This window comes from Macrotis lagotis, chromosome 7 (assembly GCF_037893015.1).
Source record: "Macrotis lagotis isolate mMagLag1 chromosome 7, bilby.v1.9.chrom.fasta, whole genome shotgun sequence".
Classification (NCBI taxonomy): domain Eukaryota; kingdom Metazoa; phylum Chordata; class Mammalia; order Peramelemorphia; family Peramelidae; genus Macrotis; species Macrotis lagotis.
Window position 1 is genome coordinate 153,773,528 of NC_133664.1, and position 19,246 is coordinate 153,792,773.

The window sequence follows — 19,246 nt, forward strand, 5'->3', positions numbered from 1 at the left end:
ATTGCAACTTGTAAAAAAAATCAAATTTTTGAATTTTCATTTTTTAATAGTCAAAAGTCCAATGTGACTCTCCCTAGAATAGGGAAGTAACAGGATATTAGAATTGTAAGGGAGCTTAGCAGAGACATCACCAGTTCTGGGTCTAGTTAGGTGCATATCTGCATGGGTAGGGATAGATTCAGTACATAAAGATAGATTTAACAACAAAAGCCTTGAAAATATTCTAACTTGGGATATTCCATCAAAGAACTAATGATCTTCCAAATCTTCACAAAAATTCCACAGTAATAGAACTGTACCCTGAAACCATCATTATCCTCGTTATGGAAAATCAAGGAAATTCTCTCTTTTGTTATTCGTTTATCCTTTCCTCAGAGACAAAGGTAAGTTGATAGGTTTAGAGTCCCCTGTGGTTTCATGTCATTTGTCACATAGTATAGAGACACTTTGGTGAGTTTTGTGGGATTCTAGCTCACTTTTACTCTCAGCAAAGGGCAGTTAGGTGGCACAGTGGATAGAGCACTGGCCATGGAGTCTGGAGTATGGGAGTTCGAATCCAGCCTCTGATTCTTGACACTAACAAGCTATGTTGACCTCAGGCAAGTCACTTAACCCTGATTGCCTCACATCCAGGGTTGTCTCCAGTTGATTCATGTCTGGCCCTTGGAGGAGAAAGTGAGGCTGAGAGCCTCTCACTCAAATCCAGTTCATGTGCTTCTCATGGTATCACCTCCCTGATGTCATGATCTTCTTCAAAAATGAAAGACCAACATTGCTACTCTCAGCATCTCCTTAAATTCGACCTAAACTGATTCTGCATCAAAATATGAAGCCCAAAGGACAGAAACCTTTTTCATAAATTTGAAGATGATGGCAATTTCATTCTATGTGTGAGGTGTTCCCTTGCAGAGACAAGTCATCTTAGCAGAGACTGACAGAGAGAGACCCAACATTGTCTCTCACACAGAACCCTCATCCAGTTGATGTGATACATGTAAAAGACAACACAGAGGCAAAAGAAGGCATCCCTGATAATTTATTTTAAATGAGGTTTTAATAGAGATGCCTTTTTAAATAGTAACCGGCAAAAAGATTCTCTTCTTTTAAGGGGTATGTATCCATTTATAGGACTCAGCTGTTGAAACTCAAGGGTAGCATTAGACTTAAGTTTAATCTTCTGTATACTATAATTTACAACACTGAGTCAAAGCATCGTACATTCAACTGTTTCAGTCATTTGCTGTGATAAATAGCTATTGCTGTTGGCAGAACAGAAAAGCCATTCCACTTTCCATTTATGAATATTGAATTATTTCAATCTGCTTTCAACTTTACCTTTTTTGTTTTTGTTTTATTTTTTTTAACAAGGCAATGGGGTTAAGTGACTTGCCCAAGGCCACACAGCTAGGTAATTATTAAGTGTCTGAGACCAGATTTGAGCTCAGGTCTTCTGACTCCAGGGCCAGTGCTCTATCCACTGCACCACCTAGCTGCCCCCCAACTTTACCATTTAAAAAAATTCCCACTGATAACAATCCCTCACTGACCCCAAATATAATTTTCCTCTTCTGTACACGTATTAAATTCTGAACTAGAGAGTAGTTCTGCAGAACATGTGGATTTCTAGTGAATATTTTAAAAAGTTTTTTTTCCCTTCAAAAAGTACAAGTGAGGGTGGCTAGGGGGTGCAGTAGATAGAGCACTGGCCCTGGAGTCAGGAGTATCTGAGTTCAAATCTGGCCTCAGATACTTAATAACAACCTAGCTGTGTGGCCTTGGGCAAGCCACCTAATCCCATTGCCTTGCAAAAAAACCTAATTAAAAAAAAAGTACAAGTACAAATTTTACTTACATCTATATTTTGGGACCGACTGTTAAAAAGCATGGTATTAGTCCAATACTAGAAAGGAGTCCAAAATGATCTGTCTTATTTTTAACCCTGGTCAAAGATTCCTAAAATAGTAAGACTAGAAATGATCTCTTCATTTTATATAAGAAAATCAAGTCCCAGAGAAGCTTAGTTATTTACCCAGGGTCATATAACTGACTTCTGATAGAGCTGATAACTAAGCTCTCCTTTCTTATGCAGTATCTTCTTTTCATCATACCTTGCTTCCACTTCATTCTGTCAGTCATTCCCATATAATATATTTAAAAATTTCTGCCAAACTCTAACCTTCTTCTCACTTGGGGTTTTCTCCTGTAGGGTAAGAAGAAAAGTCATAGAAAGCCCCGTTTGTGTCAACAAACATTAAGCTTGTAAGTCACTGTGGTATGTACTCGGATAACATAGATGAAGGAGGGAAAATATGCAATCTGTACCTTCAAGAAGTTCACAATTTAGTAGGAGAAAGACAAGAATTACTCTAGCATGCATTAAAATATGATTCCAATATTTGGGAGTAGGAAAGGGCAAGACAAGATTAGGGGATAGCTAGTAGTCTAGTTTAGATGGAGTTTCTGGCTTGGTAAGAGGAAGTGACCCATACACAAATTACTATAATACAAAGTACTATTTGGTCATTCAATTCAACAAATATTTATTCCATATCTACCTGCCATACTCAAGGCACTTTACTAGTATAACAAAGATGTTTCTCCCATAGATGTGGAGAAATTACTATAATTCAAGTTAGGAAATAGATAAAATAAAATGATCTTAGAGATCTAGAGCAGGAATGGTTTCTCTCCCACCAACAAAAGAGTTTGGCTCCCCCAGACTAAGTGTCATGGATTAGCATCTGTTCCTCATAAACTCTGGAAATGTCATTGGCATCTGATTGTCCATACGTCATACTCTTCTAGTCCCAAACACACTACCAGTGCCACTTCTCATCATCAAGATCTCTAAGGGGGAAAGATTTCTTCAGAGGAATAGCTAAGACTGTAGTTGTCAGTGGTGCTTTTTAAGAATGTAGGTAGATGTCTTTAGTCAAAATAATTATTCCTAACTAGCACCTTGAACAAAAATACGTAATAATTTTTAGATGATGTGCCCAATAGAGAAGTGAATTTGCCATTGAGAAGCTCCCTGTGTTTGCTAGTCCTAATTCTAATGTATTCTTATACATTATTAATCATGCCCTCATTCTCATGCTTTCCTTCATACCCCTCCTATTGGATCCCAGCCCTCTTCAATAGCATTTTGAAAACATTTCAGGTTCCATTATGGAGAAGTGATTAGATTATATGATCTGCCTTTTCATTTGCAGACTTAAAGGTGATCAGAACCAATGTTGTGGTCATTCAGCTGATACTGTAAGCAGTTCAGTTTATTCTTCATTAAAATAAATCAGACCTGTATTCTGATTAGTCATTTAGTTTGATGAGAGAATTGTGCGGATCAAAAATTCTGAGTTTGTATTTCATGCATGTAAACCTACCAATGAGAATGGTTTTGGCAGTACAGTGAGCACTGAAGCTTAAGAGCACAAACATAGACAGTAATACAATACAACTTTATTTTGTTAGAACCTCTCATTCCAAAGCTATAGATAAAGTTAAAACAGTGGAGGATAAAAAGCAATCTGAATACACAGTGGTTTTTAGGGAACTATGCAGAGGAGTAGGATGTGGAAACCTAGCTGCTTTGGACTCCATTGCTGACTTTCTTTGATACTTTTTTTTTTAGTGTGTTTCTGCCTCCCTTGATTTGATCATCTATAAAATGGACTTGGTGATGATTATAATGATGTGATGAGAAATGACTAATTTTAAATACTTTGGCATACATGAAACTCTAAATACTCTTCACCACCACATGGAGAAGATATTTTAGCCAAGATTTGAAATGAGGTAGAGGTAGAAAGACAAAGAACAGCAGTTACTGACAGCAGGAATGATGGAAGGGAATGCCATCGAAATGACAGAATTGAAATAGTCTAAAAGGAAAGAAGATGCCAGTTACTCTGTAGGGAGGAAGTATAACCAAGAGACCATCCATGGAGCAAGTTAAAGGAAAATTCTGGAATATTTAAAAACAAATTGGCAAAATTAAAAGTTTGGACATCTGGACTGAAGCCTGAAACAAATAGGGAGCAGGTGGAATCAAATGAGTGAGGCTAGAACACAACAATCTGCCTTTGTTTGAGATTCTAGGTTGAGTATCATCCTAGAAATCAAGGAGGAGATGGGAAATTTTGAGTGGATAATTCAGATAAGGGCACATTGCAAGTTGGGGAATTTATAAGGAATTTACAAGATGATGTGCTTGTTTTGCCCAGAAAAGCTTTTTGGAGTCAACTGAGTCCATCTGGCTCAGAGGAAGTCACAAATTAGTTTGGGGGGGGAGCCAGAAGGCTATCAAGTACAGTCAGTTATCAGAAATGAAGAGAATTCTAGGAAATTATTTGTATAGTCATCCACTGAAAAGAGTCATACAGGATGGGGAGCAGCAGAAAAAGTCATTACACACCAGCCAGTGTCTACCTGTGCTCTCTTGTGTTGTAGTCTTCACTACAACAAGGGTTGCTGTCTGCACAAATCAACCAGATTTTGTACTTGAATTTTAAGTGTCTTTAAACCTACTAGTAGAAAGAGGTGGTCATAGGTGGGTGTTTGCCAAAAGACAGCCTTAAAACTGGATGAAGCAAGGGATTCCAGCAGAAAATATGGTACTTCCTGAATATGCACAGGACCTAAACAGCTCCTTTAAAATCAGAAGTGATTTGTCATTTTTTTGAGACTTTTCCAGCATTGTCTCTGACATAGACAGATAAATGAAGCTTCATACCTGTGTCCAGAGACAAGGCTGCCATATCTCCAATGAATGTCCAATGGAACTGTCACTCTTGTGGATATAAGGGACACACTTGGGTGGGCCCAGCCTTGAGAACTGTGACTACTGCCAAAATAGTTTGTCCTGTGTTCCATTTATATGCATAAAATACTTTCTTAGAATTTCTGAGTGTTCTGCTGATAGGTCTGTTTCTCATTTCAGAATCTTGAAGTGACTCATATGCTTGAGAACTAAACATTTGATGTCTGTAGTTCCACAGAATGATACCAATCCAATCAATTTCTTAACAAAAGCCAACGTTTCTAACTGGATTTAAAAAATTCAAGAGTTAGACTTCTTGTTCTAGAAAACTCTGGATCCAGCCCTTCAAGGAGGTGGGGAAATCCACAGGTATTACATACTTCATCCCTTTTCAGACATTTTCTATGTATTGATCAGTAGAACTGGGTTTTCTCCTCACTAAAAGATACTGTTTGTTATATGAAATCATTTTATGAGAGGGAAACAGGGAGAGAGACTTGGGTATGGCTCTTCTGATGATATGAGAAACAGAAGATATCAATTTAAAACTCATCAAAAGAGAAAAAAAGAAAAACAAAACCTTGGTTACAGACAGGAAGGAGGTTAGTTGTGCTACTAAAACAACTGCTTTTCAGAGAAATCACTAAATCCATTCATGGTTCAAATGATGGTTCTGTGTTTTTCTAGCCAGCTTTCATTTCCATAGCATATTGTCACATGATTCCAAATGCCTGACTGTTCATAAGAATACAATGAGCAGAAAACCTTCCTTCCCACCTACAAAAATGTTTCCATTATAAAATTCCCATCAGTAAAATGTCTCTGCTTGATTCAGTGCTTAACACAGTTTCTGGTGCTTAGTAGGTTCTTAATCCATACTGATTGATTGGGGTGACTAGGTGGTGCAGTGGATAGAGCACCGCCCTGGAGTCAGGAGTACCTGAGTTCAAATCCGGCCTCAGACACTTAGTAATTACCTAGCTGTGTGGCCTTGGGCAAGCCACTTAACCCCATTTGCCTTGCAAAAAAACCTTAAAAAAAAAGAGAGAGAGAGACATAGGTTCATATTATGGATCTTCCACTTCTTACCTAGATAACTTTAGGCAAGTCATTTGACCTCTCTAGGCTTTATTTAGTCCCTTCATTTACAAAATGATTTTTATAAAAGACTAGATGACTTCTGAAGTTACTTCTAGGTCTAGGACTTTGTGGATCAGCCCAAATTCAAAGTTTTATCAGTTCTGCAGGCCTAAGTTTCCTGATCTATAAAATCAGTGGATTGAACTAGATGACCTCTGAGGTTCCTGGCAGCTCTAGTTCTTTGGTCCCCACCATGGAAAAATAGCTATTCTAGATTGAAAAATATAAGTCAATAAGTGAGACAGAATACCAAATGGCAGCATCTTCTAGAAAGATCTTGGATATTATCACTTCCCTTCCTTAGTTTCATTTTCCTCATGAATAAAATGAGCCTTTTGGACAAGATGAGCACCCTAAGATCCCTTCTAATTTTAGTGTGTCAGAATAGAACATTATTTTTATTCATAAAAAGAGGGAATTTCTAGCATTTTATAAAAAGATTGAACAAGTTTGATGCTACTGTGACACAAAATGAGAAATATACACCTTTTTTTTGTATAAGTCTGTAGATACTAGTGAGGGCCTAAGAGCCTAAGAGTTATAAGATCTGGCTTCAAGTTCTGATTTTACCATTTTACTAGCTGCATGACCATGGGAACGTAATATCTGTAAAAAACAGGAATAATATTTGCATTAACTTTGTTGTAGGAGCATAAACTTAGAAGATGAACTTAAAAGCCATCCAGGTCAACCTTTTGATTTAATAGATGAAGAAACTGATTCTAGAGAGTTGAGTTAACTTGCCCACATTCACACAAGTAATAAGTGGAAGCTGGGGTTCAACTCCAGCATCTTCTTCTCCATAACCTTAAAAGTGTTTTGCAAAACATAGCCCAAAAGTTCTTTATTAGTTGTAAAGCCTCTATTCTCTAATTAGTATGGCAATAGTAGTTTTCTAAATCAGTATGGCAATGAAAAAATGGTTTAACATGAACATTTTCCATTCATAGATAATTCTCAAATTTGTCAGGAGCCAACATAGTACAGTGGAGAGAGAAAGAGAACTCATTTGGAGTCAGGCAACTAGATGGCACAGTGGATAGAGGACCAGCCCTGGAGTCAGGAGGACTCAAGTTCAAATTTGGTATCAGACACCAACTATGTGACCCTGGGCAAGTCATTTAACCCTGTTTTCCTCAGTTTCCAAATCTGTAAAATGAGCAAGAGTAGGAAATGGCAAATCACTCCAATAAGTTTACCAAGAAATCCCCAAATGGGGTGATGAAAAGTTGGACATGATAGAAACAACAAAACTAAATTTGAATCCAGACTTAGCTACCTATATAAACTTGGACAAGTTACTTAATAGTTTCCAGTTTCCCAAAATGAAGAAGTTGGATCAAATGATGTATAGTTCTAATCTATGAACCTATGATCCAACTAAAGCTAAAAAGTAGCAAAACTGACTGTTTTATATCAGATTCCCTTTATATTTTTCCTATTCATGCTATATTGATATTAGTGAGCAGTGAAATGACCAAAAGGGAGAGAAGAGAGGTAGAGGGTTTGAATAAATAGTTCTTGTGAATAACAGAGTTGACTACATCCTTCAGTAAGTAGACTATATGTATACAAGAAAGAAAATTAAAAATATATAACATATATATACATTTTTCATGACATTTAATGAAGAGGTAGTGCATTTTACTAATTAGATTGTATACAGCTCACACCAAAAGCATAATTTTTGAAATAATCTCTAAATTTCATTCATGATGAAATAAAATTAACAGCTTGATTTGCTTATACTTATGAAACTGAGCCAGCTGTATATTCTCTCTCAAGCCCACACATTTACTCTACTATTTAGAGCATGAAAATTCTTGTCCAAAAGGTACAGCTCATTACTATACGTCATATCATGAAAATATTTAAATATAAATAGTGACTTTTTTCTCCCTTGGATCTACATCTTCAAATTGATTTTCTATTTACTAGCTTTATAACAAAGTAAAGAAAGGTCTTTCAACTGATTTTCTATTTATGAGCTTTGTAACAAAGTAAAGGAAAATCTTATTTGGGTATTGCAAGCCAAAATATGACTGTTCCATGTGTAATCTTTTGGAGCCAGGACTTAGGTCCTAGTCTTCTTTTGCATTCCTTATCAAGATTAAAAATGCACTGGTTAATTTTATAAGTGTCTGACCTTGTCTTAGAACTGGGGTAGTGGTATTTGTAAAAATTATGAGAAACTGTACAGATGGAAGAGCAGGCTGAATGCTTTACTCAAGACTGATTTCTTGACTTTTGATCTTTTTAAAACTATAAGTGAATTAAGAGAATCAGATTACTACCCACTTAATAAGCCACTTGTAGAGCAATGAACAGCCAATGGGAGTCTGCTGTAATCAACACACCTAGCAAAATTTGGGCCAAATTACATCTCTGTCCAGTGGAAGAATGTCCATCTAGCTGCTGAATAGGAAAACTGAAATGAGACTTGATATTTCGGTAAAAACTGTATATAAACTTCAAGGAAACAAGGGATGAACATACTCTACAAGGAGAACATCACAGATAGCAGGTTCATGATCACAGCAGAAAAAGATATTTAAAGGTCATCTACTCCAATCCACTCAAGTTACAAATGAAAATACCAAGGCTCAGAGAGGTTAAGTGAATTGTCTATGATTACAGTAATTAGCAGAGTTGGGACTTGAACCCAGCACTACTTTCAGGGTACCACACAGCTGCCTTATGTTGTATATAAAAGTTTTTCTTATTGACTCCCAATATCCTTAAATATTCTGTCAGGACTGGATTGAAATTATCTAAGCTAAGGAAAAACTATGCTCCATAGAAAGTCACTTGCTCTGATTCCAGATGACATTTACATAGGGAAATGAGAATGTAATGAATTAGATGTTACTGTGGACCTTAGGCAAGGAGCCAAAACTTCAAAGCTAATCCTTTTCTGTCAGAATAGTCACCTACTTTCCAGAAATAGAATTCCAGCCTTGATGATGAGGTCAGACTGGAAGGAACAAAAGAGACTTGCTCCATTATGTCTAGAGGGAATACTTCTAGAGAGAAGGAAGTTCCCACAATGACAACTACTTCTGGCTAAACTGGTACACAGATTAATACAGTTGTGGGGGGGGGTATGTAGATATTTTTTAAGGGGGAGCAAATAACTTTCTGTGATCATGTTGAATGAATTTATGACAGTTGATATCTCTCTCTCATGGATGGGGGTAATGGTAGTGGTAAATTAATTGAATTTTCAGATTATTTTAAACTGAGAAAGAGACAGTTCATAACCTGTATGACAAGAATTAGAAGACTGATATGGATAAATTGGGAAATGTATTAAAAGCTATGACAGAAGATTCAATCATGAAATGAAAAATGGTGCCTGTGGAAAGGATTAATCAAATTCCCTCCATTCTAGAGTAAGGGAACTCCAGGTAGGCAGCTGTGGCCCTCTTTAATTACACATCCACCCTGCCCTGAACTACTTTGCCTAATGGGAAATTTCAGTTTTAGAAGCAACTGGAATGGAGTTATAGAGGACAGATAAGGAAATGGAATAAAAATTAAGGTTGGAAAAGATCATAAAGAAATACTTGATGAACTAGTGTTTAATCCAGGGGAAAATAAGGAAAGCAACCTGTAATATAGTTTATAAATATAACTTGCAAAAAAGATCCATGTTGTTGCTATTCACTGAAAACAGAGCCAGCAAAGTATCATTTTCCAAAAGATGACAGCAAAATAAGGAGGGAAATGAGGAAATCCCCAAGAGTGGACCAAGACTAAATGCATATCTTGGAAGTTTAAGGATCAGTTCCATCAGTTAGAGTACAAGGTGAGTAGCTAACTTACCCAATATATTCATTCCTTCAACAAGGATATACTAGGGGTACCATATATGTTTCAGAATAGTCTCATTTTTATATTCTCTGTCCAATTCACAAAGTCGGAGGGATGGGATCTGTTTTCCTACCATATGTTTAAATTTGGAATTCAGAAAATATAATAACTGTCATATGGGGGATATTTTTAAAACGTAGAAGATATGGGTAACAACCTTAAGGAGTTGATGATGTAGTTAGAGAGATAAATATGAAAAACAGAGAACAATTCAAGAGTGATATACATTCTATACAATATATATATATATACAATTATACACAAAGATATGTATGTAAGTTTGTATTTGTATGTGTAGATATATATATAAAATTTCATGATTTTTCATTTTATATAAACTGCATAATGACTTTTCATTATACATTTGATGTTTCATTCTAAAGAAAATGAAAAATCATTTTGGGCTAAAATTATTCTCAGAAGTCTCCATGGAAGAGGCAGTTAGTAAGTATGCTTTGAAGGTATCATAGAATATGGATTAGTGAAGAGGAATGAATCTAACACTTCAAATTGGGAAGAAGAGTTTAAGCACAGAGGTAAGGTTACATGTGATATATAAGAGGGTTTTTAGCACGTAAGCCATACTGACCAGAATAGAGGTTTCAGGTGATGGAGCAGTAGCCAGATGGATTAGTTAAGGTGGGAGCAGATGATGAAGATATTCTTTGAATATCCTGCTAAGAAATTTAAGTAAGCCATAGGGACCATGATTGGTTCTTCAGAAAGAGAGGGAAGTCTTTGTATTTACCTCCCTTAGGTCTTGCCCAGTGATAGGCATACAGTAGGCACGCTTAGTAAATTGACTGATAAATTAATGATGAAAGTAGTGGGGTATGTGGTTTGGTCTTGATTTTTTTTTTAAGAAAATTAATCTGACAGTGATAAGTGTGCAATAGATTCCTAAGACACTTGTGAAAAAAGATTTAATTTTACTATGTAACTAGATATGGAAAATGAAAAAAGACTCCTAAATTTTAAGCCTGGGGAAAGGGAAGAATAAATGGTGGTGCCAAGTTAAAATGATCTCTCTAAGGTCCCTTCCAGTTTAAGTTTCTATGATTCTATGAAATGGAGAAATTGGGCAAGGGAATCAGGTATGTAAGGAAGGGAAGGGAAAAGAAGGGCAATTCAATGAGTTGCAGGTAACTGGAGAAAGGGGATTACTGCTGTATTGAGAAGCTACACTTAGAGATACAGATTTTAGAAGACTTTGTATTGGAAATAGTTGAAAACATCTGGAAGAGATGAGTGCAGAGGGAGATGATCAGAGGAAAAAGAAAAGAATTGTCATATATATTCCTAAAGTCAGGTACCCAGAGAAATAGGAAGAAAACCAGAGAAATGGAAGATTTTGGAAGCTAAGAAAGAAGAGACTTTTGAAAAAGGAAAAAAGGGAGATGGAGAGGATGCCAAGAGAGTGAAATAATCCTATTATCTGAAGATTGTCTGACCCTTTAAAGGTTTACAAAATACTTTACATATATTTTCTCATTTGATCAATATATAGAGAGGGGGAAAAGGACAAGAACTAAAAGTTAACCTTAAATCAATCCCTTCTCTGCCTTTTAGTAGTGCCTGTGCTTTAATTGACATGCTTGTTTAATCACTTTTCTGATATTTTAATCTATTCTTTCTTTCTTTTGGTAAATCAAAATGATTTGCACATACAGCAAAATCAGTATGGTTGTTCCAACTGCTGCCAGGAGGTGCTGACAAGTGAAGAAGTGTAAGAGGAGAAGAAAATATACCAAACATTTATTTTAATAGGGCCCAGAACCTTAGTCATTTAATAAATTGCCATGGATAATTAGGTTTTGGTTTTGAGAGCTGCTTCATTTTTAACTCCCTGTGTTCCAGTAATAATAAGGTTACACATATATATAGGGGTTGAGGATAGGAAAGATCTGTTACTTTTCAGTTAGTTTCCTTCCCCTTCTCCCATTCTTATCCACTTGTTTTCTCCCTGTTTATTCTCATGGGGTCATCTGAGTGGGTCCATAAATTGATTTGGCTGGGCATATGGTTATACCAGCAGGTACTGAGCAATTGATATTCTAAAATTTTTCTGGGCCAAGTTGTTGTATTCCCTGAATTCTTTCTGATTTAGAGGCTAATTGCTTTTCATCTCTTACTGTGAACTGGAATTCCAGTTCTGTTTCAGCCCCTAACTGACCATATGAACATAGGCATATCACCTAATCTTTCTAGACCTCATTCTCCACATCTATGGGAACAAAGCATTTAAACTAGAGGATCTAATTTAGAGGTTTCTTCCTCTAAATATATACATGTTGTATTGGGGGGGTGTTTTGTGTATATATATATATATATATATATATATATATATATATATATATGTGTGTGTGTGTGTGTGTGTGTGTGTGTGTGTGTGTGTGTGTGTGTGTGTGTGTATAAAGTTTATCCTTCTCTGACATTCAATTTAACAAAAATTCTTAATCAACTCATTTACAAAACTCCTTAGGAGACCCTGGGGATATAAACAGGAAAAATAATAATGCTTGCTCTCAAGGAGTTTACAGTCTCATGATATTATATCATGGTAAAATATGATAAGGTCAAAAAAGAGCCCAACAGTGTTAAAAAAAATTTTTAAACAAACAGCCTCAGTTTCCTCTTTTAAAAATGAAGAATTTGAACTACCTCTCTAAGATCTTATGAACCTTTGATCTCTTTCAGTTGAGGGGATCAGAAAAGTCTTTAAGGAGAAAGTGACACCAGAGTTGGCCCTGTCCATTGAATTTTCTAGACTCAGATGACTCCTGTTTGGGTATCAGCCAGATTGAACTACTTGGAAATGAATGGAGGAATGGATATCTCCGCATCATCAAAGAAGTGGAAAATATAGTACTTAGGGGATAACATGAACAGACAAAATTCATCTTGAGCCTACTCCTCCCCTTAAATGACTAATCCCTAAACAGAAGAGTTGTGTAGCCTTGGGTTCAAATAAACCAAAGTTGTAAAGAACATTTCAATGCTTTAAATACCTGTTACTGGAACCCCAGAGAAGTAAATAGTATCCAAAGTCTCTAAGGGACTTTGTGAGAGATAACTTAGGCAAGATCTTTCTAGAGTTAAAAGGGATTCAGTTTATGCAAAATAAAAATATTACATCTTTTGACTTTGGAGCTCTTCCTGAGGCATCCTCGAGAATCTACTTGTGGAAAATAGCTGCTCTTGACCTGGAAGGACCTATGAAATTTAAAGAAACTCTCCTAAAATCACCATGGAAACCCAAAAAACTATCTTTTAGGGAAAAAACTATGAAACTAAAAGGATGCTCACTTTAAAGCAGGTAGATTTCAATCATTCCTTCTCTGTGAGCACAAGAAAAGTTGAAAACCTTTGAGGAACATGGGGTATATAAGATCTGTGTCCACTAAGCAGTTCAGTTGGCTCAGGATCCATTTTCCATTTTCCATTTTATAGCAAATCATTACACATTTATGGCATTGCTTCTATGTGCAAAGATTTGTGTTCCATATTAGGCACTTCTCTTTCCAAGAAAAAAAAATCCCTCCTTTTTTACTAGTGGACTCAATTTTTATCATGAAATTTAAACCAGAATATAATTAAAGATTGTCTGGAATCTAACATGGACTTGTTTGGCCACAGTTCTGTAGTAGATATTTTAAAAGCCAAATCAAGCAGACAGAGATCTTTCCTTCCAGGATAAACTTTCCTGCCATTTAGAAATTGGGAGAATTTTTGCTGTTTAAGTTCCATTAAGTTTCATTCAAAATCACTAAGTAAAAATCCATCAGCATTCACTACTTCTCCAACACTTACCCTGTTGAATTGACTTCCTGGACACTTGGGAGGGACAAAACAGAAACATCAGGTAGACATGATTCCTCCCCACAATGAAATGATAGAAGTTCAGCTAAAGATGAGTGTATTCTTAGGGTGCATTAACTAGGTCTAGTACTTTCCATTGTTTTTCAGTTGAGGACAACCTTGTGACCTCATTTTAGGTTTTTTTTTTATTTTTGTAAGACAATGGGGTTAAGTGACTTGCCCAAGGCCAGATTTGAACTCAGGTTCACCTTACTCCAAGGCCAGTGCACTATCCACTACACCATGTAACTGCCCTCATTTTGGGTTTTCTTGGCAAAGATACTGGAGTGGTTTGTCATTTCCTTCTCCAGCTCATTTTGCAGATGAACAAACTGAGGCAAACAGGATTAAGTGACTTATTCACAGTCACAGAGCTAGTTTTGAACTCAAGTCTTCCTAACTCCAGCACTAGGGATGATTCTTTCAGTTTGCCCTGCCCTAGTCAGATCACATCTGGAACATTGGAATCTCATAGGGTTCCAAGCTCCTGAATTTTAAGAAAGACTTTGATAAGCTGGTAAAGGTCTGGAGAAGATCAAGGAGGATGGTGAAAAGCCTCCCTCTTTATGCCATGATAGAATTGGTTGAAGGAAGTAGAAATATTTAGTTTGGAGAAGATTTAGGGGATACAGACTAACCATTTTCAAATCTCTAAAGGACTATAATATGGCAGAAGGATTAGTCTTGTTCCCCTTGGCCCCACAGGGCAGTAGAAATGATAGAGGCAATGTAAAGAAACATAGCCTTACAATGAGAGCTGTCCAAAAGTGGAATGAATTACCCAGAAAGCAAGAGGGTTTTATGGTCACTTGTCAGGTATGATTTAGAAGAGATTCTTCTTTAGGTTGGACCAGAGAAAGGCTTCTTATCCTTTTTTGTGCCCTGGACCCTTTTTGGAGTCTGGTAAGCCCATGTTCCTTCTTCTCAGAATGTTTTTAAATGGATAAAATAAAATACACAGGATTACAAAGGAAATCAATTGTATTCAAATAGTTATCAAAATATTTTCATAAAAACAAGTTCCAAGACTCCAGGTTCAGAATACAAAGGTCTTGCTCTGAGTAGAGGCTTGGGCAAGTAGAGAATGATAAATGAAGGAAGTGAGACTTGAACTGATCCTAGATATGAATAGAATTTGCAAGGGGGAAATAAAGGAGAAAGGAGCACTTCAAGATTAGAGGACAATCAACCAAGCATTTTGAAAGCACCTACTGTTTATTTGTCTAACACTAACTAGATATTTTAAGGTAAAACTATAAATACAAAAGTAAAGTAGTCTGTGCCATTTTATTGAGGGATACAGTGGGTTCCCTGACAATTAATACAAGCTGTAAACCAAATAAAATCTAAATTATTTGGGCAGAGGCACTGACAGGGATTGGAATCAGGAAAACCTTCTTGAAGAAGGTAGTGAGTGCCTAAACTATGCCTTCAAAGCCAAGAGTTGATGGATGATTAAGGAGAGCATTCAAGCAAGGCAGGGGGTGGGGTGGAGACCTATACAAAAGTATGGAGTCAGGAGATGGAATGTTATGTAGAGAGAGAACTAGAACATAATGTTTGAGAGGAAGTAATGGGCAAATCAATCATTGTGAAAAGACTGGGAAGGGCTTGCCATGCCAATCAGAGTGGTTTATATTTTCTCCTAGAGGTAATAGCCACTGGTACTTCTTGAGAAGGGGAGAGTGAAATTATCAGACCTGTATTTCAGGACTATCGATTTGGCAGCTCTGAAGAAGCTGGATTGGAGAGGGAGAGCCAGATGCAGTGAAACTAATTAAAAAGCTATTACAACAGTCTATGTAACAGCGACTTTGGTAAGAGAAAAGAATGAAAATAGTTTCCAAGAGTAGATAGTGAAGAGACCAGTCTGACTGTAGAGTTCATGTTACAGAAGAGGAAAAACATTCAATTTTTAGAAAGAACCAGAACTAGATCATGAGAAATGGGGAATAGACTGGAATTTCACTAATAAAAGTGATAATCTTAAATTTGAAGAAACTCAGTACCAAAAGAGGTCAGCATGTTTTCTGCAACTTTCTAAAACTTCCAATTTTAGTGAACTTTCAAAACACTATAAAGTTCAATGATTTTCTCAGGATCACACTGCCAGTGTGTCAGAGGCAGGACTATTGGCTTTGAGACTAGCTCTCTAAATACTTTATCAACTGCTTCTGATACTATGAACAATACGAACTCATTACAGATTCTTCAGCATGGGAATGGCATAATAAAAATGATATTAAGATTCCTGCACTGGAGAAATTGAAGTCAGGGAGATTACCTAAGAAGCGGTCACAGTAATACAAGAATCAAGTGATGAACAAGACATAAATTAGAATGCTAGGAATAGAGAAGAAGGGGCAAATTCAAAACACATTTTGCAGGAACAAACTACAGGACTTGGTTGATAGACTGGATACTAAGATATGAAGGTGAGTGAAAAATCAAAACTGACTCCAGATTTTCTCACCAAGGATTCTGATGCCACCATTTTAAAGGGGAAAGTCAGGAGGAACACTTTTAGGGGTAAGGTGGAGAGTGGGATCAATTTACTTTTTAATGTGACAATGAAACATCCCAAAGAGGCTACCCACCAGTAGATAGTTGAAATGAAAGGACAAAGTTGAGAAGTCATAGCTAGAAATATCGATTTGGGAGTTGGGAGTTTAGAGACAATTCTACAAGAGTATGAGTATGGAGCAACTGCTAATCCGTATTAACCTACAGGATGGGAAAAGGCCAGTGAAAAGTAACAGAGGAGCAACCAAAGCCATTGGAAGAGAATGAAAATAATACTGCATATTTGTCCAACCCAACTTTGTTTATAGGTTCCACAAAAATGTGGTTTTAGGTGAAACTATGTGGGGAAGGGAATAGTTACCATAGAACAATATAATAAATAGGAGATACATTGTTTTGGAAGGATGGCAAGCATCTAGATAGAGGACAATGGTTATCCCTAAGGAAGTGGAGAGGAGTGCTTAGGTACTCATCCATAAGAGATAATACTGTGCAGAGTAGCTGAGGTAGCCCTGGGCAGAATGACCTGCGTGGTAGGTAGAAGGAAGGACTTTGAGAACATAGGAGACAAAGTGGAGCTAGGAGTAGGATGACTAGGAAGATATTTGGCTGAAGTGTCCAAAGGATCCAAGGAGAGAATATAACAGAATGGGGAGAACTCAACTGCTGACTGGTAGTTGTACTAACTGTAGTGTTAGAACAAAATTTCTAAATGCTTAAGGTATGGAGTTTGGGTTATAACCTATTAATCAGAAATAGCAGTCTTTTTTTGTTTTGTTTTTATTTTTGCAAGGCAGTGGGGTTAAGTGACTTGCCCAAGGTCACACAGCTAGGTAATTATTAAGTTTCTGAGGCCAGATTTGAACTCACATTCTCCTGACTCCAGGACTGGTGTTCTAACCACTATACCACCTAGCCGCCCCCAGAAATAACAGTCTTGACTGGGACAACTTTATGCAAAGTACCCCTATAGTGTCATGAAAGCTACACAAGGAAAAATTCAAGCAGGCAAATGCTTGTGTTTAGGTCAACAGACCTGCCTTCAAATCCTTGCTCTCCTACATATGATCTGTGTGACTCTGAGCAGGTCATTCCACTTTTCCCTGCCTCAGTTTCAAATCTAGAAAATAAGAAGTTTAGACAAGATGACTGACCACTAAAGTCTCTTCCAACTATTTAATCCTATAAGGATTGCACAATATGAAATGTTTCAAAAAGGCTGAGAATTTAAAAAAAAGCCATTGGGTTCTATTTATCATTTAAATTCATATGAATTAAAATTAACTTTGTTTGGAGAATTTTGTAATATCCCTCATGATAGTTGGAGACACTCTGGAGTATTGCAAAAACATCATTGGGAATCATTTACCATCATTGATTTGGCAACATGAACTCAGCCTTGCAAACAGTTTCCAGCTCTATTGAGTGCAGGGAAAAAATGTAATATGCCTGCCAAACTTATGATCATGGGTCCCATTCCCATCTAACAGGGCCACCGCCTAATTCTTCCTGCTGTGTCCCAGGAGCCTGCAGATTGCAGCCACATATGAAGTTCTACTGCATGGACAGATTCCCAGGGAAAACTGAATGGAAGTAGAATGGAAAGACAGAATAGAGTGGATTTATTTCAAGTCCAATGCTTAATTTCTTTACACCCAACTGGAAGACTTCTGGGCCAGGAATTATTGTTTCCTTTATTTACCAGCGCGTCAATTAACACTGGTGATAATATGTGCTGAAAGCTCAATTTCTCTCAAACCTCTCTTTGATTTCAGCAATTTCTTTATCAATAACTGTCTTTTTGTGCTGCTTTTCCTTTCCTTAGAAAACTGGAGCTCACTTAGCTTTATAAACAGCATTCTACCTATGTTGGATTTTGAGTCTGGGATATCTGAGTTCAAAACCTGCCTCAGACTCTTACTAGCTATATGACTCTGGATAAGTCATTTAATTTATTTACACCTCCAGTTTTCTCATTTCTAAATTGAGATGATTAGACTTAATAGAGCTTCTGAAGTCCCTTCCAATTCTTTATCTATGATTCTCAGATTTTTAAAATCCTAGGAAAGCCACTATTTCTTTCCCATGTGACTCCTATTTCAATTCACTGTATGTGTACCCTAGCTTCACTTTTTAGTAACCATTTCGATATTACTGTTTGGGGAACGGGGCAGTCCCCATAAGTACCTAGTACTTTTAAGTACATAGATTCCAAAACTTTTTCAAAATGAAAAAGCAAATACTAGTATTGATGGGAACTCCTCCTGAAAAAAGTTTTTTTTATTTGACCCTAGGAATAAATTAAGATAAAAGGCAACATCCAAGCTTTCAAGTTCTATAACTTGAATTGATGCTATTTGGGCTATATGATTAAAAGTTTAGATTCCTTGTAGTTGTTTTTTCTAGATCAAGATCTCTTTTTGGGAAGGGTCATCTATGATAATATGAAATTTCCCCATGTATAAGACATACCTTAATTTGGGGGCCTAAAATTTGAAAAAATAAATTACCACATAAAGTTATTGAACTTATGTTTTATTCATCATAAAATTCATACAACTCATCATCACTGACAAAACCCCCATCCTTTATCTTTGTCCTCATCTGTGATTTGATGATAAATCACTGTCTTAGGAAAGATCTGACTGCTCTCCTGCCTGTGCTCTGGTCTGTGGTTGACCACAAGTGCTCCCTGGGCAAGTCTGGTGCATGGACACATGTTTAGTCCATTCAATTTCATGAACCTGAAGATCAGTCACTTCTTTCTCATTCGCAATTCTTCTGGATTCCTGCTGAACCATATTTGTGGACACAGGAATTCCAATGATCCTTTGCTCTTCAATCCATTTCTTCAATACCCTTTCTAACTCAGACCATTTGGCTGACTTGGCTCTCATGGCCTTCTTCTGCCAGGGTTTTTTCCAGAAGGGTTTCTTCTTCCTATAGCCAGTCTCAGATTGTTTTCTCAGTTGGAGGAGGACCAAACAATCCTGTCCAGCAACAGGATTTCCATTCACTTTTGCAAACTGCATCACTTTGAACTTCAATTCAGCACGGAACAAAAATCTTTTCTGAGCCATTTCTGGGCAAAAC

The 19,246-nt window shown here is 36.8% G+C and overlaps 1 protein-coding gene across 6 annotated transcripts in view; it reads left to right on the plus strand.

Annotated features, from left to right (window-relative positions):
- Window positions 1-19,246, plus strand: part of ATXN7L1 (ataxin 7 like 1) — a 267,712-nt gene that overhangs the window by 109,483 nt on the left and 138,983 nt on the right. Inside the window, exons 1-2 of one of the 6 annotated variants that reach the window (XM_074193953.1) lie at window positions 1-5,128; window positions 9,576-9,707. The exon at window positions 1-5,128 is cut by the window's left edge and continues 20,199 nt beyond it. The exons of 4 other annotated variants lie outside the window; for them this stretch is intronic. The gene's annotated coding sequence lies outside the window, so the exon portion shown is untranslated. Of the gene's footprint in view, window positions 9,708-19,246 lie in introns of all 6 variants that reach the window. One more of the 6 variants, XM_074193951.1, reaches the window with a different exon arrangement.